The following is a 26372-nucleotide window of genomic DNA, read 5'->3' as shown; positions in this document are numbered from 1 at the left end:
ATTTCTAGAGAATATTAGGTATAATAAACTTGATAGATTACAATCTTTCGATTGCTGAATACAAGCACTTGATCTGCTTTCCCTGATCTTGATCCTTTGTGATCAAATACTCTTCACTCTGAGAATATTTTTCCCTTGAACACCCTCGTCCATCCATTATTGGGTTCAATGTAATTTTTTCTTCCTTATAAAGACATTTGAAGAATTAGGGTTAGGTATGGATCTATGATCCATATTGAAACTATGTTTCCCACTCATTCCTTGCACTTCTCTTATTGGTTACATGCCTTCTCCATTTTTCTTATTGGCTACATGTTGATTGCATGGGAAAAATAAAAGATTTCTTATCTTTTAATCCTTGGAGATTCATCATATGTGGGTCATAAAAATGGTTTACATCTGAATTTGTAATGTTACAAACTCATATGTGCATTCTATGTTGCTCGACACTTATTAATCTCTGATGCTCAGCACTTATATTAAACTAGCTTACTCGGCACTTGTTGCATTTTTCTATTGCTTGACATCATCTATGACTCGGCACTCAAATGTCACTCGACACTTGTATCATGCTTGGCACCTAAAGTCATTCAGCACTTAATCTTCACTCAGCACCTGATCTTCACTCGGCACCTGAAGGCTACTTAGCACCTGATGGATTTCTTGACTTGGCTCATGTTGTGGCTCGCCATATGTAGTGTACTCAGCTCCAATGTAGAAAGTGATTAATTGTGTTGGCACTCAAGTGTCGAAAACCATTCTAAGACTAACAGAGACACTGATTTGTAGATCTAGCAATATACACACTCCATCATGCCATGTTGAAAGCACAACATCAACACATCAAGTAGGTGATATTTCATCTTTTACATCTTATTGCCAAGGCACATCATCTTCGGTTCAAGGTACGCAATACACTCAACCTTATATTGATGTTCAAAATGTTGAGAGAATTGAAGAGATTAGAACACCTTCTAGAATTCATTTTAGAAGACCAAAATATTTGATTGATATTGATACTAACATTTTTTGAAGAATTAAATATTATAGGTCAATGCCAATTATTTGTTGAAATGATGAGAAATTTGAAATTTAGGCCTATCATGAAGATTCTTCGGCTAAGAACAATGGACAATTCAAATGAAAAAAATATTGTAAAGAATTTAATGAGTGCTTATGACAAAGTGGGTTCTAAATCACGCACCAAAGATAGTAATATCACAAGACGAGTACTCACATCGATAATAGTAACTAGCCAAATGAAGAAAGTTTGACTCATGAGAAAGACAAGAAAAACATTAGAGGTACCCTAAGGAGAGTCATGCTAAGGTGTGAGAGATTAGAAGATCCAACAAAAAATGAGTTATGGACATTTAGCAGTAGACTACCATGAAAGGATAAAGAAATTAATGAAGCCTTGAAATCATTGATCGAAGAATTTTGGAAAAATAATACACGTGTTTCTCCTAATCAAAGAGATGTTGTAAGAAGGAGGATTGGTAGCCAAAATCGCGAGCCACATGCAAAAAATATTTTGGACTCAACTCAAACACAATTTTTTGCAAAATTTATTGGTATGTATCCTCAAATTCGAATAAGTCAAAGATTTTTTGAGATGGGTAAACCTTTTTATGTTAAGATAAATCACACACACACAACTTGTTGTTGTAGGATACATATTGAATTTTCTAACCATTTTGATGTTTTTAGGCATATATGCATAGTTTTGCATTCTCAGTTTGTTTTGCAGGATTATGACATAAAAGAGCCACCAAGATCTTCAAGAGAATTCATATCCAACATTTTATTTGAAATAGGGGACAGCCAACAATTTTACAAGACATCAGATTTTGATGGTACATGCTTATTTTGTGGTTCTTTGCAACTTTTATCAACTTGTCAACATATGGATAGTACGCATGCAATTGGAAATGAAATAGTAGATTACGGAAAATTCAAGATAGTGACATATGCTCTAAAATATGGGAAACATGGTAAAATATGTGATCTAGTCATTGAAAAGATTCCAGTGTATGAGTTCATGAAGATTTTCCATGAAAAGATTATTTACGAGTATGCAAGGCATACCCATAGAGCTTGATGGTTGGATTTGCAATTCAAGTTGTGCAAGGATACATTTCCATTGGATACCATTGTTTCGGTTGTAGATTTTGTAGAGAACTACACACTACAACCACAAAATGAGGTGCAAACAAAGTATTATACATCTCAATAGGTTTCCATATTTGTTCACATAACATTCATGCATTCACCTACAAGTACAGAGGATGATAGGAAGATTTTGAGGGAGTGCCATTTTTACATCAGTGATGATCGATCACATTCTACGAAGTTCGTACATGGTTGTTTTCAACTATTTTGTGGAGATTTGGCTAACAGGGGCATATCATATTGTCAACACATTATTTGGTCAGACAATTGTGCATCCCAATTCAAGAATGCACGAATGTTATATTGGTTGAGCAGGATGCACAGGTTGTGTAGAATTCAATATATGTGGAACTTCATAGAGGCTGGTCATGGTAAGGGAGAGCACGATGGTGCAGGCACATGCATTAAAAGAGCCTTGGCTCATGAAGAACTAAAGTACAAAGATGGAGAAAAATTGATAAATGCAAAATCCATCATCCAATGGTGTAATGCTACAATGGTCCAAGTAAGGAAGGTGAGTCCATAATTTGTAGATTTTTTTGGTTGATAGATAATACTACCATTGCACTATATTAGGATTGTTGCACACTAATAGGATCTAGTGAGTTACACTCTTTTAGAAGCTCTGATATAGGTTCATGGAGTATCCACACACGAAAAATGGCATGCTATTGTCCATCATGTGCAGAGGAAAATTGGGATGACTGTGAGTCAACTGAATGGGTGGACAAATAGGATATACGGGTGTTGGATCCAATTGACACCTATCATTCCCCACAAGCATTGGAAATGGTAGAGATGGATTCATCTGTTGACTTTGACCACTTGTTAGATATAGTGCAACCTGGTAATATATATATATATTTATATATCTTTGTAATTTCAATATGTAACTTTATAACTTTTATCCAAGTATTTTCTGAATTAATGACTGCATTTTGTACATTTATCACTGCAGGCCATGTTTTTGTTGTTATTGCACCTGAAGACAATGAAGAAGGGATAGATTATTATTTGTGTCATTGTGTTGAAGCCAAACAAAAATTGGATCACTCGGTTATAGATTGTGAAGGTTTAGAGTACCATGTCGGTGTGGTGGTTGTAACAGGCACATGGCTTAGACGATATCCTATGAAGAATCCTAACTTGTGGTTATTTGAGGATTGGCAAATAGAGAGGAAGATTCTTCATTATTCAAACCTTGTTGTCGCATCAAATGTCCACTTGATAAAATAAGGTGGAAAACCACATAATAAGATTCTTTGGAAAGTTTGCGAGTGAGAGCATGAGGCAATACTTGAGACATTAAAATGTCGAGCAGATCCAGTTGGCTCATTAGATTGAATAGGGAGAGAGGGAGAGAGATAAAAAGTGATCAATTGGATCTAAATACAATGTTACAACCTCTTCCCCAAGACTATCACATGACTAAAGTGGAACATATTGTTATGATGTGTAAGTGATGAGATTTAGTTTTTATTTGTTTATAATCTAGATACATTATTTTAATTTATATTAGATTCTTTAATAAGACCCATTTTTTTAATCTTATCTTAGATTTTTTACTGTGCTAATTCTTCATTTGTAGGTCACCAAAGAAGAGGGCTAATAAAGTTGACGCATAAGTGATAAAGGGTGAGATGCCAAAATCATCTGCGAAATGGTATTATCAATTCACATCCTCAATATTTATTAGTGTTATTTGTTTAAGTACCATTGTATGCTAATCATCTTATGCCTAGAATTGTAGAGGATCACAATCATCAAAAATTAAGAAGGAAAATAGGTCTCGATCTGATGATAATGGGGCAGTGACAGATATAGTTCTCTCTAAGGATTCCAATTTGTTGGACTTTGACTCATTATTATCATAAAGTTGGAATGTTGGAAAGGGTTAATAGTTGATTATGAATATTCATCCCATGTGTGTTAATCTTAGTGGATTAATCTTATCTTAGATTTTTTACTATGCTAATTCTTCTTTTGCAAGTCACCAAAGAAGAGGGCTAATAAAGTTGACGCACAAGTGATAAAGGGTGAGATGCCAAAATCATCTATGAAATGGTATTATCAATTCACATCCTCAATATTTATTAGTGTTCTTTGTTCAAGTACCATTGTATGCTAATCATCTTATGCCTGGAATTCCAGAGGATCACAATCATCAAAAAGTAAGAAGGAAATAGGTTGTTCAAGTGACATATTCAATGAGGTTGTTTGTACAATGTAATGATTGAGTTGAAGTGATTTATGAAGTAATGGTTGTTTGTACACTATAGTTTTTGGCATAGACTTCCTAGAATAATTTTTTTACTATGCTTTGAATGACAAATAGAAATTTCAATTTGCATATAATATGATCCTCTAGTTTTGTTATAGCATGTGCATACATTATCCCTCAATATCAAACATGGAAGGCTATTATCTACTATATTTAGAATTTCTCTGGTAGTTCATACACATGTTAATAATAACTTATTTCCAAACCCAATTGAATTCAACCCGCAATATGGTTAAATAATGTCAATACTAAGGTTTGTAGCATTAATTGGTCACATTCCTAATATTGACACACAACTGAATTGGGACCAACAATTCCTCATAGGTTTACACTAGCAAACATATTTTAATGGAGATGTATATTAGAAGATTCAACACAATGGTGATGCATTTGGGTCATAGCTTTCATGAAGAGTTTGACATAGTTTAAAATAGTTATAAGTACATACTTCTGGGAAGTCACATTCTAATGACTTGAAATAGATTTACAATGCTCAGAACTTCCATTTGTTTAAAGTAGAGCACAATCATATAGAACTATATTCCAATCAATTCCTACAAATGTCATTCAATTCAGGATAGTCACCTCATAGTCATCTATCTTTTAAGAAAATCATCACTACTTACATGTAATGCTCTATACGGCCTATTGTGTGGTGACCATTCCAAATATAAATTGTTCACCATTTCATATGAAACTAAACTATCATTGGAACCTAGATGAATTCTTTCCATTCACAACTTATCTTGAATCTTATATTGTGCTCTAAAAATTAATAGCTTTAGTTTCACTTCTTCTTCTTTTTTTTCCCCCTATAAAAATCAACATTTATCCTTTAGTCTCTAAAATTAGTTAAACATAAAGATCTGAACCGAGCTATGTGCTTTAACTTCTTTACCCTCTTCTTAATCTTCCTTTCACCTTGATCATTTAATTGACACTTAATTGATGTGTTCCCTACCCTTCCTGTAAACATCCATATTCCTCTACCTAAACAAAATCTTCCTCCAACTCTATAGCCTCCTCTTTGATAAGAAAAAAAGGTTCATTACCCTTGTCATTTCTTCCTTGTCCTATTCCTATATTATTGGTTTTTCTTCCCCTTCCTCTATTTGCATTTCCTCTACCACCTTCTTGTCTCTCTTTCTTCCTATTGACCATATCTTATGCACTTATAGCCAATTGGAAACTATCTCTAAGCATCTTAGGAAAAATCAAGGTAATCCCATTTTGCAAGTTTTATATGAGCCCATTAATCTATACCTTGCAACATTTTCATCTTTATGCTCTAATCCACCTCTTATGCTCAACTTGTGAAATTCCTCTATGTAGGTCATCAAACCCATCTCCTTTTCTTTCAAGTTATTCCTTATCCTCTATTTTTGGATTGTATTATTTGATGGAAGAGGCACATCCTTCACCATTTGGTCATGTTTGTTCCACCCTTACAAAACCTCTTTTCCATTACACTACTCCACCATGTCAATGTTGTCCCTCTTAGCTACGTTTTGTATAGCTTTACCTTTTTTTACTTCACTTATATCTCCATAATTATAATAGTTCTCTTGGGAATCTATCAACCCAAAAACCTCTTCACTATCTATCTTGCCATGATTGATATGGAAATCAATTATTATCTTTCTTCTACCACATTGAAATATCTTCAACAATGCCAATAGTGGCATGTTGTGATGGTTAAGTTGTTGAGTTGTTATCTTGGCCATCAAGGTTCAAATCTCATGGGGATGAGGTCCCCTGTTTGTGGCCTCACTGGTTCATAGCTCCAGGTCAAAGCGTTTACCCCTTTAAAATAAAAAAGAAGAATAAATATCTTCAACAACCTTATCATCCATCTTTCTTCAAGATCTAAGTCCCCTCCATCCTCTCCATGAGGATTCTCAAGTGCTTAAGCATCACTTTCTTATTCTTCATGCACATCCCTCGTAGGAATCCTTTCCAAAGCTTCCAAGATTTCCAAGATGGTTGCATTTTACTTGCTTACTTGTCTCAGTTCTCTTTACCTTATTGCATCTTAGTCCCTTTGTTTCCTCAATTCTCTATCCATTATTTTAGTAGCTTATATCAGCTCTTGTATCTCCTTCTATATATTTTTTTTGGAGGCATCTTCTCAATATAACAATCTACAACACAAGTAACTAATTTTTCACCCCTCAATAGATCTACTAAATTTGATACCAATAATTTGAGGAGTCAAACTAGATCCCCAAGAAGTAATAAACATTCAGCAAATGACTTGTTTCAAGAATAGATCCAAACCATTAAACTAAATACCTACCCTTCTCCACAAGGGTCCCTCCAAATGTTCAAATTGGGTTACCAAATTTATTGACTTGTCCCAAGTCTTTCTAAGGTCTTAAAATATCTCAATTAGGTTGTTCCAATAGTCTAAATGCATATCTTTAATAGGTTTATTCAAAACCCCTTACTTGGACGTTATCTAGGCTTGATCTTAGTATCTCTATGAATAAGGAAATTCCTTATTTTCACCAATTTCTCCCAAACCCCATACAAGTAAATTATAGTTACAAATACTACTATTGGAGTATGACAGCATATAGAAATCTCATTTGTAGTTCCTTTCGACCAACTATTTGATCCAACACTATGGATTCAACAAAATAGGCCTAATTACCCTTCACTTACAAAGAAACTCTCAATATTTCTAACCCAAGGCCCTATAAAGGCTATGGTAATATTCTATCATGATCTAAAACAAAATATTTTCACACCCATCTACCTATCCATGGGCATTCGATAGGCTAACTACCAAACCCTCAGTCTTATGCCCTCAAAACTAGGGCTTTCTCAAAGTGCCTTCTCCAACCACTTTCAAATTCAAAGAAAGGTTACTTCACCTTACATGACATATTATAAAGGAAAATATCACCTACAAACCAAAAATTTCCATTTTGAAGAAAGAAAGCATTTCCCCTTTATCTCTAGTCATCTTAGTTTCTTGCACCAAAATCACATCCTATTTATGCTACCAAACCACATTCCAAAAAATATCCTTCTTATGAGGAGCATTCAATCCTATTATATTCTATGATATGATATTCCTTTATAAATTTTGTTACAACTCTCCTAGATGGTGAATTGTCTCCCATTTACTATATCAACTTTACTTGCCAATTCTCTTATTTCTTTATTATTCTTCCTACCCAAACAATAATTCTTACCTTCCACATTAGGTTTTTACTTTCTCTTAGTAACCATGTTAAAAAGGGGCTAGTAGTCAAGAACTTCTTCTTCCTACTATTGACTTCTACCCATTGGCTTTGAGCTTTGTTGGTGCAAGAGCACCTAGGAAATATGCCAAGTTTCCTAAATCATTTTTGGCTTGTAGTGGTCTTGGTCAGATCACATGAATAAGGGCTATGTGATAAAGCCCCAAGTGTGTGAGTTGTGTTTCTAAATAGGTTTTTGTTGTGTTTGAGTTCCCAAGTTGCTTCTATGTTGGCAAAATTGCTTAAATTTCTTGTTAGAGCCTAGAATGGTCAAACATTGACCAAGACCCCAAGAGGATGGAAAAGATGGAAAAAATGTTAAAATTTTTAATTACATGGAAATAGGTTCATTTAACCATGCTTGAGGTCATGGAGCCATTAAATGCACAATAGTGCAAAAGTTGCACTTGGCAACTTTGCAAGTTTGCAAAGTTGCTTGACAACATTAACAAAAAGTGCTAAATCTTTATAAGTGCTTCAAAAATCAGTTGGAAACCTATGAGATTTGTTGATTTGCATGGTTAAGAGGTATTTAAGACCAATCCAAGTCAGTTTGAGGGTTGGCACATGCTTTTGTATGAATTTTGGCATTGGAATGAAGAGCAAACTAAGCATTTTGATGATAGTTTTCTGATTTCACCCTTCATCCACACCTTTAATGGATTGATAGGGTTGTTTTTTTCATGTGGTTTGATAGTGTATGGAATTTAGATGCTTTGGTAAAGATTAGGAGTTTTTTTTTATCAGTTTCTTTACTAGTTTGAAAAATCTTTTTAAAGTTGCTAGTTCGCTAGTCTGTACAAAGAAATCAGCAAAGAAACCTCTACAACTTGAATTCCAATGGTGGAACCATGATGGCCTTTTGGAATCAAGTAATAGACTATATAAACAATGTAAATATGTATTTTGGTCTTGTTTTGCAGAGGTTTGTTTCTTTTTTCCAAGAGGCCCTAGGTGAGTTTGCATACCCAACTAGGCAATGAAATCAACAAATAAGTGTTTGAAAGGAGCATAGAATATTGCCAAGAATGCACTCTTGGAAGCTAGTTGTGAAGAACGGTGAAATGAGAGCACTACGGAGACCCCATGGTGAAATAGTGTTTTGAGTTGATTGGTGAGGATTAGTGTAATAAGGGAATAGAGAGAAGATTCCCTTGGAATAGGGTATAGGAGAAATACCCTAAGAGGCTAGGAGAAAGCCTGGAGTGAGTTCTAGTAGTTGAGGCTAGAACCTTGTTCAAGATCATTTGTCCTCCAACTCCAAACTATTTCCAATACCAAATTGAAACTGATTTTCTAGAACAATCAAAACTGACAACACCAAAAGGCTAGATTACCATGCACCATGCACCATGCACCTAGTACATACCAACTATTATAAAGACTCAAAACTGGCTATTTTAGTCTACCAACTAGACCTAGTTTAAGGCCATTTACAAAGAAACTCACAATCCCTTGACTTTTGGAACTATGATGACCCAAAACAGTCTTAAGAGATGACTCAAATGCAAGGATTCTTTTATTTTTTGGTCTCATGATCAACTTTACAATGGTTTTTACAAAACCCTCCTTTCTAGCCCCTTTACCCTAGGGCTTTCTAGAAATCTTACTTTGCAACGTCTCTAGAATCCCAAAATGGTTCAAACACCTTCACTTTGGTTATATTAGACGACTTCCAATGTAAAATGAAACTCTTTTTTAGAGAAAACACTAAATCCACCTTTGGAGCAATCAATTTCAACTACCCAAACTTGTCTCCCACACATGGGAATGAGGTTTTAAACTCATTTAGACTCTCAAAACCAAATGAAACCTCCCTTTGGACCCTTTACATGACTTGATTAAGCCCAATTTGGCTTATGTTGCCAATGTTGGAAATTTTACAAAATATTGCACTTTTAGTGCCTTTTACATCTTTGAGAGGCTTCGATAGCCTTATTACATGATTTAATACCTTTATAGGTCTTTTCTATCCACCCCTAACCTAGGATTAATCCTGATGCAGAGGATAGGGTGATGGACCCAAGTAACAACCCAAAATGAGCAAATTTGTAACAATGTGCCAAGTGACCCTTCTAGGTCCTGATGGGAAAATCCTACAAATAGTCAACTCTAACATGTTTTTAGGCTTTAATAGGTTTTTTCTACCCATTCAAGCATGTTCCCATCAACACCTTTCAGTTTCCATACCCTCCAAGCCAAAATGCATAATTCACCCAAATGTTGTCAATGCAAAAATTGCAAAGTTGCATTAGCAACTTTTGCAACAATTTAGCAACTTTTAGGAAATAACCATAAAACTATCTATATTCCTATATTCCTTTGAGGTTTTACTATTTGTGAGGCTTTTCTAAGTCATAGAATTGGAATCAAGTGAAAAATGTAAAAATTGCACTTTTTGTGCAAAGTTGCATTGTTGAAACTTGTAAAAGTTGCTCAAATTTACAACTTAGTGGAAAAAAGGTCGTGGGATTGAACTGTCTACTTTGTTAGCTCCAGGTGGTAGGGTAAACCCTATCCTCAACCTTTTCATGTCCCCTTTAGCGCTCAAACATTCTCGGGCACGCTGAACCGAAATGTCCCCAAGGGTCACTAAATCCCACAGGGCTGTGATATTTCACGGGGCATATCTCGGAGCTCGTGTGAGGTACATATACAATTCTAGTTCCTACAAGTCTGTGTTGTAGAGACCTACAGTAACCTCTCTTTCTTTTTGGAGATCACATTCTGCTTTCATTTTACAATGCCATCTCAAGTGATGCTGAAACTTGTAGTGTTGGCTAGTACAAAGTTGCCAACTGCCAAATCTCTCTCACCTTTTGTCATGAGATCAAATTGTCTACTCTGTTAGCTCTAGGTGGCTAGGTAAACCCTATCATCAACCTTGTCATGTCCCCTTCAGCACTTGAACATTCTCGAGCACGCTGAACCAGAATGTCCCCAAGGGTCACTAAATCCCACAAGGCTGCAATCTTTGATGGGGTATATCTCAGAGCTCGTGTGAGGTATGGATGTGATTCTAATTCCTATAGGACCATGTTTTAGAGACCTACAATAACCTCTCTCACTTTTTGGAGATCACATTTCAATTTCATTTTACAATGCCATCTCGGGTGATGCAAAAACTTGAAGTGTTGGCTAGTACAAAGTTGCCAACTGCCAAATCTCTCTCACCTTTCGTCGTGGGATCAAACTGTATAATCTATTAGCTTTGGGTGGCCAGGTAAACCCTATCCTCAACCTTTTCATGTCCCCTTCAGCACTCAAACATTCTCGGGCACGCCGAACCGGAATGTCCCCAAGGGTCACTAAATCCTACAAGGCTGCAATTTTCGATGGGGCATATCTTGAAGCTCGTGTGAGGTATGGATGTAATTCTAGTTCCTACAAGACTGTGTTGTAGAGACCTACAATAACCTTTCTCACTTTTTGGAGATCAGATCCCATTTTCATTTTACAACACCATCTCGGGTGATGCTGAAACTTGCAGTGTTGGCTAGTACAAAGTTGCCAACTGCCAAATCTCTCTCACCTTTCGTCGTAGGATTGAACTATCTACTCTGTTAGCTCTAAGTGATCAGGTAAACCCTATCATCAACCTCATCACATCCCCTTCAGTGCTCGAACATTCTCAGGCACGTCGAATCGGAATGTCCCCAAGGGTCACTAAATCCCATAGGGCTGCAATCTTTGACGGGGCATATCTAAGAGCTTGTGTGAGGTATGGATGTGATTCCAGTTCCTATAGGACCATGTTGCAAAGACCTGCAATAACCTCTTTCTCTTTTTGGAGATCACATTTCATTTTCATTTTACAATGCCATCTCAAGTGATGCTGAAACTTGCAGTATTGGCTAGTACAAAGTTGCCAACTACCAAATCTCTCTCACCTTTCATCATGGGATCGAACTGTCTGCTCGGTTAGCTTTGGGTGGCTGGGTAAACCCTATCCTCAACCTCAACATGTCCCTTTCAGTGCTTGAACATTCTCGGGCACGCCGAACCGGAATGTCCCCAAGGGTCACTAAATCCCACAGAGTTGTGATCTTTGACGGGGCATATCTCAGAGCTCGTGTGAGGTATGGATGTGATTCTAGTTCCTACAGGACTGCATTGTAGAGACCTACAATAACCTCTCTCACTTTTTGAAGATCATATTCTATTTTCATTTTACAATGCCATCTCAAGTGATGCTGAAACTTGCAGTGTTGTCTAGTACAAAGTTTCCAACTGCCAAATCTCTCTCACCTTTCATCGTGGGATCAAACTGTCTACTTTGTTAGCTCCAGGTGGTCGGGTAAACCCTATCCTCAACCTTGTGATGTCCCCATCAATGCTCAAACATTCTCAGGCATGCCGAACCAGAATGTCCCCAAGGGTCACTATATCCCACAGGGTTGAGATCTTTGACGGGGCATATCTCGAAGCTCATGTGAGGTATGGATGTGATTCCAATTCCTATAGGACCATGTTATAGAGACATACAATAACCTCTCTCTCTTTTTGGAGATCACATTCTATTTTCATTTTACAACCCCATCTCAGGTGATGTTGAAACTTGCAATATTGGCTAGTACAAAGTTTCCAACTGCCAAATCTCTCTCACCTTTCATCATGGGATCTAACTGTCTACTCTGTTAGCTCTGAGTGGCTGGGTAAACCCTATCCTCAACCTCATCATGTCCCCTTCAATGCTCAAACATTCTTGGGCACACAAAACTAGAATGTCCCCAAGGGTCACTAAATCCCACATGCCTGTGATCTTTGATGTGGCATATCTCGGAGCTCGTGTGAGGTATGGATGTGATTCTAGTTCCTACAGGACCATGTTTTAGAGACCTATAATAACCTCTCTCTCTTTTTAGAGATCACATTTCATTTTCATTTTACAACGCTATCTTGGGTGATGTTGAAACTTGCAGTGTTGGCTATTACAAAGTTGCCAACTACCAAATCTCTCTCACCTTTCATCATGGGATCAAAATTTCTACTTCGTTAGCTTTGGGTGGCTAGTTAAACCCTATCCTCAACCTCATCATGTCCTCTTCAGTGCTCGAACATTCTTGGGCATGCCGAACCAGAATGTCCCCAAGGGTCACTAAATCCCATAGGGTTGCAATCTTTGATGGGGCATATCTCAGAGCTTGTGTGAGGTATGGATATGATTCTAGTTCCTACAAGACAGTGTTGTAGAGACCTACAATAACCTCTCTCACTTTTTGGAGATCACATTTTATTTTCATTTTACAACGCCATCTTGGGTGATGTAGAAACTTGCAGTGTTGGCTAGTACAAAGTTGCCAACTACCAAACTCTCTCACCTTTCGTCGTGGGATCAAACTATCTACTCTGTTAGCTCCAGGTGACTAGTTAAACCCTATCCTCAACCTTTTCATGTCCCCTTTGGCACTCAAAAATTCTCAGGCATGCCGAACCGGAATGTCCCCAAGGGTCACTAAATCCCACAGGGCTGTGATCTTTGACAAGGCATATCTCGAAGCTCATGTGAGGTATGGATGTGATTTTAGTTCCTACATGACCATGTTGTAGATACCTACAATAACCTCTCTTTCTTTTTGGAGATCACATTCTATTTTCATTTTACAACACCATCTTGGGTGATGTTGAACCTTGCAGTGTTGGCTAGTACAAAGTTGCCAACTACCAAATCTCTCTCACCTTTCATCGTGGGATTGAACTGTCTTCTTTATTAGCTCCAAGTGGCTAATTAAACCCTATCCTTGACCTCATCATGTCCCCTTCAGTGCTCAAACATTCTCGGGCACGCTGAACTAGAATGTCTCCAAGGGTCACTAAATCCCACAGGGTTGTGATCTTTGACAAGGCATATCTCAGAGCTCGTGTGAGGTATGGATGTGATTCTAGTTCCTAAAGGACCATGTTGCAGAGACCTACAATAACCTCTCTCACTTTTTAGAGATCACATTCCATTTTCATATTACAATGCCATCTTGGGTGATGCTGAAACTTGCAGTGTTGGCTAGTACAAAGTTGCCAACTGCCAAATCTCTCTCATCTTTTGTTGTGGGATTGAACTATCTACTCTATTAGCTCCGAGTGGCCGGGTAAACCCTATCCTCAATCTCATCATGTCCCCTTTAGTGCTCGAACATTCTCGGGCACGCCGAACTGGAATGTCCCCAAGGGTCACTAAATCCCACAGGGCTATGATCTTTGACGAGGCATATCTCAGAGCTTGTGTGAGGTATGGATGCAATTCTAGTTTCTATAGGACCATGTTGTAGAGACCTACAATAACCTCTCTCTTTTTGGAGATCACATTCTATTTTCATTTTACAATGCCATCTCGGGTGATGCTGAAACTTGCAGTGTTGGCTAGTACAAAGTTGCTAACTACCAAATCTCTCTCACCTTTCATCGTGGGATCAAACTGTCTACTCCGTTAGCTCTAGGTGGCCGGGTAAACCCTATCCTCAACCTATTAAACAAATATTTTTAGACCGCTATTAAGTCTATCTCTCTAATGACTTGTCAAATGTCTTTTGTTGCATGAAAATGATCACCAACTGAACCATTGATAATTACAAAAAATCTTGCACCCTCTAAAAAAGACATATTCCATTTACATCATTTCTTAACAAAACCAAATTTTATCATAACTTTGTGCAAGAATTCCCTTTGAAGCCTATCATAAGCTTTCATCATAGTAAGGTTAATGACACATGAGGGAAGGGAGTTTTTTTAATGGAATGCAATACTTCATGAAAAACTAATGCACCATCTGTAATTTCTCTTCCAAAAATAAACCCCCTTCTATTTAGAAACAATCAAAGGGGGAATATACCTTCAATTTTCTCATCCTGAGATAGAATGCCATTGAAATCCCCAAGCACAATAAATTTATCATATTCAATGCTGGAAATAGCCTAAGAATAGGAATCAAAAAGTTCTATCTTATCATCACATGTAGAAGTAGGGCCATATATATTGAGCGCTATGAATGACATACCAAAATTAGTAACAACTACTTGCCACTAGTTAGGAAAAGACTAAATATATAGCAGTGCAAGATTTATGGTTCGAAAGAATACATGAACATGAAATGAGTTCCACTTAGTCAACTTTACAATAATAGAAGAATATGATTATTGAGACAATTTTGTTTTTTGAAGCAAGATTACATCAACACCACCTGCATCAAGTTAGATTAAAGAGCAAATCTTGTGTTTGACATTTCACGAAAGGTCCCTCATTCTTCTAAGGAGTGCCTTTTGCACTCCTTTTCCTTTTTCTATCTATCAAATTTTTATCCAGAGTAGCTTGAATACCAAGGTCAATTTTCTCCTTAATCTTTTAAGCATTAGGTTTTCTTTTTTGTCTCTTACAAGTAAACACTTGAATTGAATTAGGCATGGGAGTTTGATGTGGAGAATAGCTTTGCAAAGGATCAAAATTCTTCTTAGAGTCCTTATTCGCAAAATATGACTTACTAATAGGCACCTTATGCACAACCAAGTCAGAATTAGTTAAATCCTTGTAGAAATTATCAACTATTATAGGACTGTAATGAATAAAAGGAAACATTATTGGGGTTACATGGATTAGTAACTATCACTATTCCCTTAAATAATAATGAACACTGTTGTATACGCATAGCCAAAACTAAACAAAATTTTTGTTTCAAATGTTGTTATAGGGACACTAGCTAAATAGCCTAATATTTGCACAACAAAAAGTGGGTAAAGTAAGACAAACCTTTAATTGATGAGAAAAATAAGAAATCTAAGGAGATGGCTTTAGTGCAACCAATTATATCACCAAGTACAAGATCAATCACATTACAAGACAAGAAAACGATGAAAAAGAGTAGAAGAGATCAGGTAATATTAGATGAAGCTATCATACTTTCAATCTATGATCATACAAAATTGGATTCTAATGCTATGATAAATTATTTAGAATTATGAAGGGGAAAGATGAAAAAGAGAAAGATAGGAAGTGAAGTACAAACAAGTATTATAAGATGTAAAGGACATCTTATTACAAATTGTTCTAGATGCACTAGCCAATGACAAACCTCCAATGATTGATCAATTAAGTTTACTTGTAAAATAGGTAAATGCACCTGATGTTGATGTTAATGAAAATTTGATACAATTAGAAGAGAAAAGAATAGAGAAGAAGATTATGGAGAAACTAAATGAGTCCATTACTGCTGAACAAGTTGAACTTGGTGGTATTACAACCGAGCTAGAAAATATTCTTAAGGAGATAATCCACCTACTCCAATAGTTATGTGATGTACTACATTTGACACAATATATTTTAAAGAAAGTTGAAAAATATTGATGAGGATTTAAAGAATAGTGTTTCTAAGTTAACTGAGGTACCTTAGTTAATCTAGGTTGATTTAAGTAAAGACATGGACAAGATGAGAAGACAAAGTCTTGAATTTCAAGCACTCTTGATACCTTACTTGGAACTCATACAAAAGAATGTTAATAAGGTTAGATGACTTATTATTACTCCTAAAATGTCTATTATTTAACATGTGATTGAACTTTGAATGGAGATACATCCACAACACTTGGCATTGGATGGCCACTTGGTAAATATTAAGTCTATCTCTCTAATATTTGTAGACCACTATTTTGTTGGATAGAGTAATTTCAAGCTACTGATTTCTTTAATAGAGTTCCTAATAAATCTCAAGGTTCTCATTTAGGTGACCAATTGCTAGGAGGTCCACGAATATTGCCTGATAAAGTCTATTGCCAATCAATATTGTATCAAAATTTCAAACTAATTAGGTATTGAATTAAACTTGATAAACAAATGATAGAAAAGGAAAACTTTAAACATGAACAAGATCATAAATCATATGACGATGACATATTGCAAATGATTAACTTATTCTTAAACAATGATATAATTTATTGTTAATCAATATTCTATCAAATTTTTTAATAGATTAGGTATTGAATTTAATTTCATACATGCACATATCTAATTTAATGTCATACATGAACAAGCATATCATATCATATGTCATATATGAACAAACATATCATAAATTAACCAATAATTTCATAAGTCGAATAATGTCATACATCAAATATAGAATGTCATATACATCAAATGTGTATCAAATATGTCCACTGATGCCTATATATGTACATCTCTAGATCAACTACATCTTTTCCTTCCCACGAGGGGAAGGAAACAAGTCTCTTGATGTCCTTTGTCATTGTGTGGAGGAAGACGGTGGAGATGATGGGGCCCTCCTGACACACTCACTTGACCTCTTGTTGAGGCTCTTCTCCATCTCCAATTGATACAAAGAAAGTAGATATGAATCAATATTTATTATATGTTGAAATCAAATATATGTACACACAAAATCAATTATTTTCTTACTGCCAACAAATAGTCACTCTGTAAGTTCACCTCAAATGCTCATGGATGATCAGGCATGACGAGACCCTCCAACAATTCAATAAATATAATCACTTATAAATACACATATCACCAACAAAAATATTGTACCCAAGTAAATATCACCAAAGTCATCTTACACCCACCTATTCCAACCCAAGTTTTGATTGTGGGTCCAAGATATTTAGAGCGTGTGAAATTTGATCTAACAACTTATTTTTGGGTTTAGAGAGAAAATACATGTCATAAATGGTAAGATAAGGTCCAATAAATGAAAGGAATTATTTGATTGAAGTTGAAATAGAGAAGCACACTTATAGATAAGGGTAACATTGAGTTTCTAAAGAAAATGAATCAATATAGAACTTAAATAATAATTTGAAGGTCCAATGAGTGTTAGGAGAGTGTGAAATCAATGTAGGAACCCATAATGTTTATTAAAATGGGGCTAAAATTAATACCAAATAAGTGTTCTTAATTTTTCAAATGATACATGTAGTCCCCACTTTATTGGAAGTATGTGTCCACCTCATGCACACAATAAAGTAGAAGAAAAAAAGAGAAAGAGGTAAAGATTTTGGGAAAACTACAAGGACATTAAATATCACCAAGCTAAAGGACAAAAGCTCCCAAACCAAGAATATTAACTATGACATTCATTTGCAAGGATACATAAAAGAACAACAAAATCCTAAAGCTTACTAAGATTCCAAGTCAACTAGTTGAAGAGACCTCACTCAAGAAAATATCTCAATCTCAAGCATCGTGTTGAAAAAGCTATAGCAAAAGCTCAAGTGGTCACTTGAGAAAAGAAAGAACAAAAATAAAAGATAAGAAAATACTCAATGATTTATCCCACTAGCATAGCTATAAGAGTATGAAAAGAAGAGAGAAGGGCCATGAATCCAAAAGTCTAGTAAGTTATCTTATCCAAGTTTATTTTGTATGAGAGGAGGAGGAGGATGAGAATGAAAGAATGTAGAATTTTGTTATGCTAGTTCCATTCATCCCAAAGAAATAGTGAAGGAGAGTTGATGGTGTTGATTCCAAAAACTATAGTTTCTTTGAATCCTAAGGATATGCCTAGTTCTATTATCAAGTTCAACATTTGACTTTGGCCTATGAATAATATTAGTTTAAAACACAAATTCTCTTGCACTTATGACTCTACTACACCAAGGTGAGTATATCTAGTCACCAATTATATCTTTAAACTTGACTATTATTTATAGAAAACATATAACTTCCATCTTGTAGGTCCTACTCCTAGTTGCAATCAACTTGGAATAAAACTAATCTTCTATTCCTATATTTACTTTTAGTTTCATTATCTCCTACTCTTAGTCCTCATACCTTTATTTGATTTTCCTACTTCTTCTCTACTTCTAACTTCAATATGTCCTCCTAGTTCTTCTTTATCTAATTCTTTCATTGCCACTTCTACCTTCACTCCTAGTTTTTGAATTAAAAGTAGCCAAAAAATGGGGGCTAACCCTTTAACAACAAACTGACCTACTATCAATAGATAACCATTAAACAAAACTACCCCTTACCACTTAGTAAAACAAAAACAAGGTTTCAATCCATATTTAAAAGAGTATCAGTAGGCCTAACATACATACTGCTTGTGTAAAAACCATAAAAGCTATAGTAATATATAAACAAAGGTTAACGTTAGAAATTTTGAGATTAACTATTATAAACAACAACTAAAAGAAAGAAAATTCTTTCATACCTCTGTCAGTGGTTGTGAGCTACCCACAGCTATAGCCACTCCACTATCAACAGACTGTCGCAGATGAGGAGGTGTGTCCGACATCAGCTGCATGTCATACAATACACATTACATCTAACATGAAACATAAAATAAATATAATCAAATGAATTAAATTAACATGAAACAACTATACCTGTGTGAAGCTCATATGATGTCTATGCTCTGAGTCTGTGGTAAAGGTTGAGGGTCCTATGGAGAACTAATGCACATGCATAATTTTTTTGTCAATCCTTTATATGATTACATAATAAATATATGTATTAATTAAAATGATTAAATCGATACATACCTCAGGACTCATGGAAGGGAAAAAAAAATGGGCCTGGAGGATTGCTGCTAGGCCCAGCAACACACTGGCCCTAAATTTTGAACAATGTCAATAGATGCTAATTAATTAATCATTCACTATACATATGAAATGTGATCAAAGTAGTAAATTATAATTGTAATTTACCTGTGTGTCAATGCCAAATGTGTCATTCAGGAACTAATCGGTGACAAGCCCATCATCTGCACCATCTCCAGCATGAGTGCCAAATGTGCATAGGGATCCGCATGAAGTGCACATGTGACCACGACGCACAGAAGGCTCCCCCTCAACTAATGGGCTTGTGGAATGGATGAGGGTCTACGTCAAAGCATTAACGGTCCCTAGAGTGTTGGCCTCTACATTTTCCTTCACAACTGAAGGAATAGTCACATCCTCGCACTGTGGCTTGACCATAGGTGCCTTAACTAAATTAGGGTCACGACGTGCTCCCGACCTCTCAAATGATAAACCCCACCTGTACCCTAGGAGTCTAATATATCAAAATAATTGGGGATCTCCCCAAGGACAAACTCACAATATAATTTCTTCAAAAAATACATGGGGACCTCATGATTGTTGCAAGGAGGGGCATAAAAAACCATCCACCATCTATCCCAAAAATTATTTCTAATAGCATCGTGTATACACCAATGGATGGGGAATTGTTTAGTACCCTTTCTAACAGTATTTTTCTCATCGAGTTTTCTAAATAATGCACATATACTACCTTTTGGTATTTCTTTTTTTTTAACATCTTCATATGACAATTTATTTGCATAAAATATTTTTTGTTCATCCCGCTTAACCTGCCAAATATCTAACTGACCACTAACTGAGCCTATCTGTGTGTTAATGGAGTCAAGGGATGATGCCAATTGAGCCCTCATTGGATTGGTTTGTCTGAATTCTTTCAACCGAGCAATTTCTAATTCAATTTTGCCTCTCACTATTTCATTTATTTTATTTTCTTGTGTGCTTTGCAAAGGTCTTGCAATTGGTTCAGGTTGTGGAATTTGTTGTTCTTCTTGAGGAGGGTTTTGGTTTTGAGTTTCTTGAGGGTTTTGACGTTCTTGTGGATTTTTTGGTTGATTATGGACATTTCCAAATAAAAAATCAATTGAAATCCAAATAAATAAACAAATCTAAGTGAAATTTGTAAAAACCCTACAAAACAATATAAAAAACCTACAAAACAATATGAAAAACATATCAAACAATACAAAGTTAGGTTTGTATCACTTATGGTGTCATTGTGGGTGCACTTGTGGTCTTCGATTTCGACGACCAGGAGGCATTTTGGCCAATTGTGGTGAAAATGCCATGTTTCCAACTCGCGTATGCACTGCTCACTGTAGGAGTAGAAGAAAATACTAATGAAAATGATGGGCTATGGGTCTGCAGCCCATCATATACACTTTTTTTGTTTTGGTAATAGTGTGTATGCACTATAGCATGCACGCACTATAGCGTGCACGTGCTATGGCTTGGGTAACCCAAGCCATAGCGCGTGCACACTATTTAAAATAGGGGGGGAAAAAAAGTACTTGTCACCTTTTTGGCACCACAAGTCGGTGCATTGACCCCCTTCAAGTACATTTTTGTCATCATCCTAGAATAATAATCAATAAGTGAAATGAAGAATTTATCTCCAATGTAGCTCTATGTGCCTATTGGTTCACAAAGCTCTATATGAACTAGTTCTAGGACTTCTTTAGTATTGAAATTCTAACTTTTCAATCTAGTTTCACCCATCTTTCCAATTTGATGTTGTTTGCATATGGTCATTTAAGTTTTCCTTAGATTTCAAATACGTCTAATACGTCTTACTCTTCTAGTTTTTCTTATAGTAACTAGATTATTAAATTTTACATCACACATCCTTTTTCTACCATAATAAAATTTCCTCTACATGTGCAAAGAAGCATGAACTATCAGAGAGATCAAGATAGAATATATTATATTTGTTCTAAATTCCAGCTCCAACTAGGTTTCCTTTACCATCCAAAAGCCTAGCCTTCCCATTCATGAATTCTACCTTCAATCCAATATTGTTCAATTGTTCCACACTTAGGAGATTGTGTCTCATTCCTTTGACCTAGTAGGTATTATCACATCTAATTCCATCATTCAATGCAATCCATCCTTTTTCCTTCACATAACAAGCTTCATTATTTCCAAATTTAACACTTCCACCATCATAGTGCTCCAAGTGTTCAAACTTCATTTTATCACTAGTCATGTGGTGAGAACAACCATTATCTATTATCCATTTTTCATTCTTTCTAACATGAGAAATAAGTGCCATCTTTTCATTATCCTCATCATTTGATTCATCTTTAATAGCAATATATACCATTTCATCTTCATTGTCACTATTAGAATCTTTAGTAATATAACAATACTTTTTACCTTTGTCTTTGTAGTCTTTTGATGGGGACACAACCCAAGCAGATAATGGACACAAAAAGAAAGGGAAAATTTTATTAACTGTAAAAATATGCTAGTACACTTAGTACAGAGAAACAGACTCCAAAACAGGCCCTATGGGCTTACAATAGCATAAAACTAGAGATAATTTCTTCTCCCAGTACCTTCTCTCAAACTCCACTCTGAACTGCCTTTTACAATGCCAAAAATGTTCTTAAATAGACCTCGGAGGGTTAAGGATTAGGAATACATTCTAGAAAGTGCTAGTAGGCATCCACCAACCAAATAGAAGGCTCTAGAAGTTGCATTAGAAGTCGGCACAAAATTAGAAGAATCCAGAAACAGTAATCGAACTTTTGAGAGGCATAAATTTTGAATCGTAGCTCCGACTGACGAACCATTTACATTTTCGAAAAGCTCTTGAAGCTCTCTATAGCCCTATGGACAAGATTTGCTCATCCCCCATTTTTTAGCCCCGTTCGAGGTCATTTAATGCCCCTAACTTGACTTTGAAGCATTCTTAGGATGCTTGCAGAAATCAAAAAATTGTGATAACTTTCAAACCATGGGGCCTTTTGACCTGATTATTTTTCTAGAATGCTCTAAATTACAATTACATTCATCCAGCCAATTTACACCTTCTAGTTCACCAAAATGATGGCTCAATTACATACTCCTATTTTTTTGACATTTACACGTATCCCAAGGTGATTAAAAACTCTATCTTAAAACACTGATAGTGGAACTGTGAGAGTTGGAACCTTTATTTAACCCAAATGGGTATCCAAAAATGAAAACACATGAAACAGAAACTAAGTCTAAGGACATTTTTTGGGTGACACAAGATTGCCCTTATACCTCTAGATGCTCCTACATCATCTTTGTAGCTTTTGAAATATTTCTTGCCTTTGAACTTGCTAGATTTTATATCATCTTTACTTTCCTTGTTTGGGCATCTTGCAGTAACATGACCAACTTCTTCACAAGAAAAACAAATCAATATAACTTTTCCTTTATATTTACCTTTACCTTTTGGTAACCTCCTAGAAAGTAGGGCTTCAGTGGCTTCAAGATCATCATTAGATTCTTCATCTTCTTCATTGTTAGGTTATTTTCCTTTAGATTTTCCTCCCTTTCTACCAAGGGTTAATTTTTCTTTGAATGTTGATTCTATGTTGCAAGATCCAGGAAGATAGTTATCAAAATTATCCAACTCAAAAGTTGTTAACCTTCCCACTAGTGCATCCAAAGTTATATCACTTTTGGGATCACATCTCATCACTTGAATAGTTTAAAATCTAATTGCATAGATAAGAAGAAGAGTTCTTCATACCTTGTTGACTACAGTTGTATCATCAATTTTTCCTCATGGGGCTCTAATTACACTCACACTTACTTCAATTCTATCATTGTACTTTGCAATTGTTTCACCTTCTCTCATCTTCATTTGATCAAATTGACCTTTTAAACTTTCTGCTCTGGCTCTCCTCACATTTTTGTTTGCTCCATAGATCTTTTGTCGCTTGTTCCACATTTCATGAGCACTTTGGGATAGTATTTGACCCATCAAATCTAGCATAATTAAGAGCAAAAGCAATATCACTCATCATTGTGTTGTGGTTCTTTTTAACTAACATTTGATCTATAGTCAAAGATTTAGGAGGTGACCCATACTAGTTTTCTAGGAATTTTAGGTCCATGTCTCCAATGGCTTCCAAATGTAGCCTCATGAGTTCCTTCCATTCTTTGAAGTTATCTCTATTCAACTTGGGAATCTCTCTTTTGTAAGACATCTTGATCTTTAGCTTAGGTCCTTGAAAACTTTTCTGCAAGCACCAACAATTATAATACCAATTGTTGAAAATATAAGAGGAGTAACTAAGAGGGGAGGGGTGAACCAATTACCACTAAAATAATTCCAAATCCATTAGATGTCAATAAAACTTCCTTCAAACACACAACTAGGCTAGAACTACATATACACTATAACTCAATTAACAAAGTAATCTGATATATTAATGTGTATTAACCTTTAGTATCTTAGTTGAAAAAATATAAAGCAATAAGAAAATAACATGAACAAATGTGACACCAATATTTAACATGGAAAACCAATTTGGGAAAACCACTAATGCAACTAGTTACAAATTTTCACTTTTCTAAAGTGAGCCCTATTAGGAGCCAACCCTATTAAAGGTTACAAAACACACTGTTAGGTGTGACCCTGTGAAAGGATTTAAATCACCCTATTTGGAGTGGCCTTGTTAGAGGTCTTAAGACACTTCAATCTAGAAATGTCACCTAGTTAGAGGATTTACAAAATGATTGTTAAGTGACCTCTTTTAAAAGATTTCTTCATTGCTACAATTGTTAGAGAGTAATAAAGATTGATCTAATTTATGAAGCATCTAGATTGCATATTCAAATCATTGTTCAGACTTATCCTTTCATTCCTCCTTGATAAAAATACTCTTTGTAGATTATTGGATACTTTGCTCTTATTCAGATATCCTTCTTTATTTACATCTAATCTTCTTCACTTCTTCCACACTATTCAATCTACATCTTGACCTTTCATATATATGAAATCCAATTTTAGGTCGGCTTGAATACCCTTACAAAAAAAAAAATAACATCCACTGAGTCAGCTTGCATAATTGAACAATTGAATAAAACTAATCTGCTAGAGGACTAAAACTGGGTCACTCGATTACCACTAAGTTCCTTGGTAACTAACTTGACTCGGTTTACATTGAACTCCTTTGGTAATTGACCTAAATCAATTTACACAGGAATTCCTAAACTTCTCTTCATCTAAACTTTTTCTTAGCAAATACTGAAGTCTTGTGAACTCGGTTCCAACTAGCAGTGCTTAGTAAGAGTATAAAATTTGTGTAACATCAATGACAATATACAATTGAGTAATTTTTATCAACAATAAATACACGGTATTGTAGAAAATATGGATGATTATTAGATTCTTTTTTCAAAATTATAGATTATGTTTACTAAAAAATTATTAAATTGTCTTCTTAACTTATGTACCTTTTACTCATTAAATATACTTTAATAAGTGTTTTAGAGATCTACACTAATTTTAAAAAATATTTCAAGTTATAAATATACAACACAATAAGACATTAGAAAAATATTAAATTATTTTCACTAGTTTGTGTATTATTTATAATGAATAATTGTTAAACTCTTCCTTATCTACTAAAACAATTTTCCTAGTTTATGTATTATTATGTATACATGATACATTATTGAATTCTTTCCCAAAATATCAAATATTCTTTTGTCATTCTTAATTAATGAGCCATTAGTATGGTTAATTATGGTGATTTGTATGAATGTGATCATCCTCAACTTATATGTTATCTTCAAATTCAATGCTTTATATTGGGAAAACCACCAATGCAACTAGTTACAACTTTTCACTCTTCTAAAGTGAGCCCTATTAGGAGCCAACCCTATTAAAAGTTACAAAATACATTGTTAGGTGTGACCCTGTTAACGGATTTAAATCATTGTATTAGGAGTTACCTTGTTAGAGGACTTGAGACACTTCAATATGGAAATGCCACCTGGCTAGAGGATTTACAAAATGATTTTTAAGTAAATTTTGTTAAGATATTTCTTCACTACTACAAATATTAGAGAGTAACAATAATTGGCCTAATTTATGAAGCAACTGGATTGCAAACTCATATCACTATTCTAGCTTATCCTCTGGATCCTCCTTGATCAGAATGTCTTTTGCATCTACTTGGATATTCTACTCTTAATTAGATATCCTTCCTTATTCACATCTAATCTTCTTCACTTCCTATCCACTATTCAATCCACATCTCGATATTTCATATATTTGAGATCCAATGTTATGTTAGTTTGAATACCCTTATGGAAAAACAAATAACATCCACTGAGTCAGCTTGCATAAACTAACAAATGAATAAAACTAAATTGTTGGAGTATAGCTAAAACTAGGTCACTCAGTTACCATTGAGTTCCTTGGTAACCGACCTGACTCAGTTTACATTGAACTACTTTGGTAACTGACCTAACTCGATTTACACAGGAATTATTGCTCTTCTCTTCTTCTAAACTTTTTCTTGGTGAATACTAGATTCTTCTAAATGTAGTTCTAACTGGTAGACTTAGTAAGAGTATAACATTTTTATAAGATCAATAATAATATACAATTAAATAATTCTTATCAACAATTTCATTCTTTGGCATTGATGGCAACACAATATTTTATTAACCAAAGAAAACTTATAAAATCAAATGATTTATAATATTTTATATTATCCTTAGCTTCAATTTAATTCTCTATCCATTCATGAGAACTCCCTCTAAGATTCTCCCTCTATAATCTTATCCTTAGACTCCATCAAATCAAGTTCTCCCTCTTGCAAATTACTACCTCTAATTCTTCTTTGATTACATAAATCTCTCTTAATGAATATATGACATGATTCTCTCCATCTTTGACATCAAATGCCAAAGATTTTGACATAGTGATTTTACAATGTACCTGACAATATGACTCATATGGAATGAGCTCTCACTTCTTTTCATCAGCTGTATAGATCTTCAAAGTACTTTGGCTAATGCATCACTAATCTATACTCTAGCGAGTATCAAATAGGGGAATAACCCCTAGCTTTCCTCTTAGATACAAAAATACATCCATAGGTAATGGTTTGGTAAATATGTCAGAAACCTACTCCTTTG

This window comes from Cupressus sempervirens, chromosome 8 (genome assembly GCF_028749045.1).
Source record: "Cupressus sempervirens isolate cs-2001-9-10 chromosome 8, ASM2874904v1, whole genome shotgun sequence".
NCBI classification, from domain to species: Eukaryota; Viridiplantae; Streptophyta; class Pinopsida; order Cupressales; family Cupressaceae; genus Cupressus; species Cupressus sempervirens.
This window is presented reverse-complemented; position numbering follows the sequence as displayed.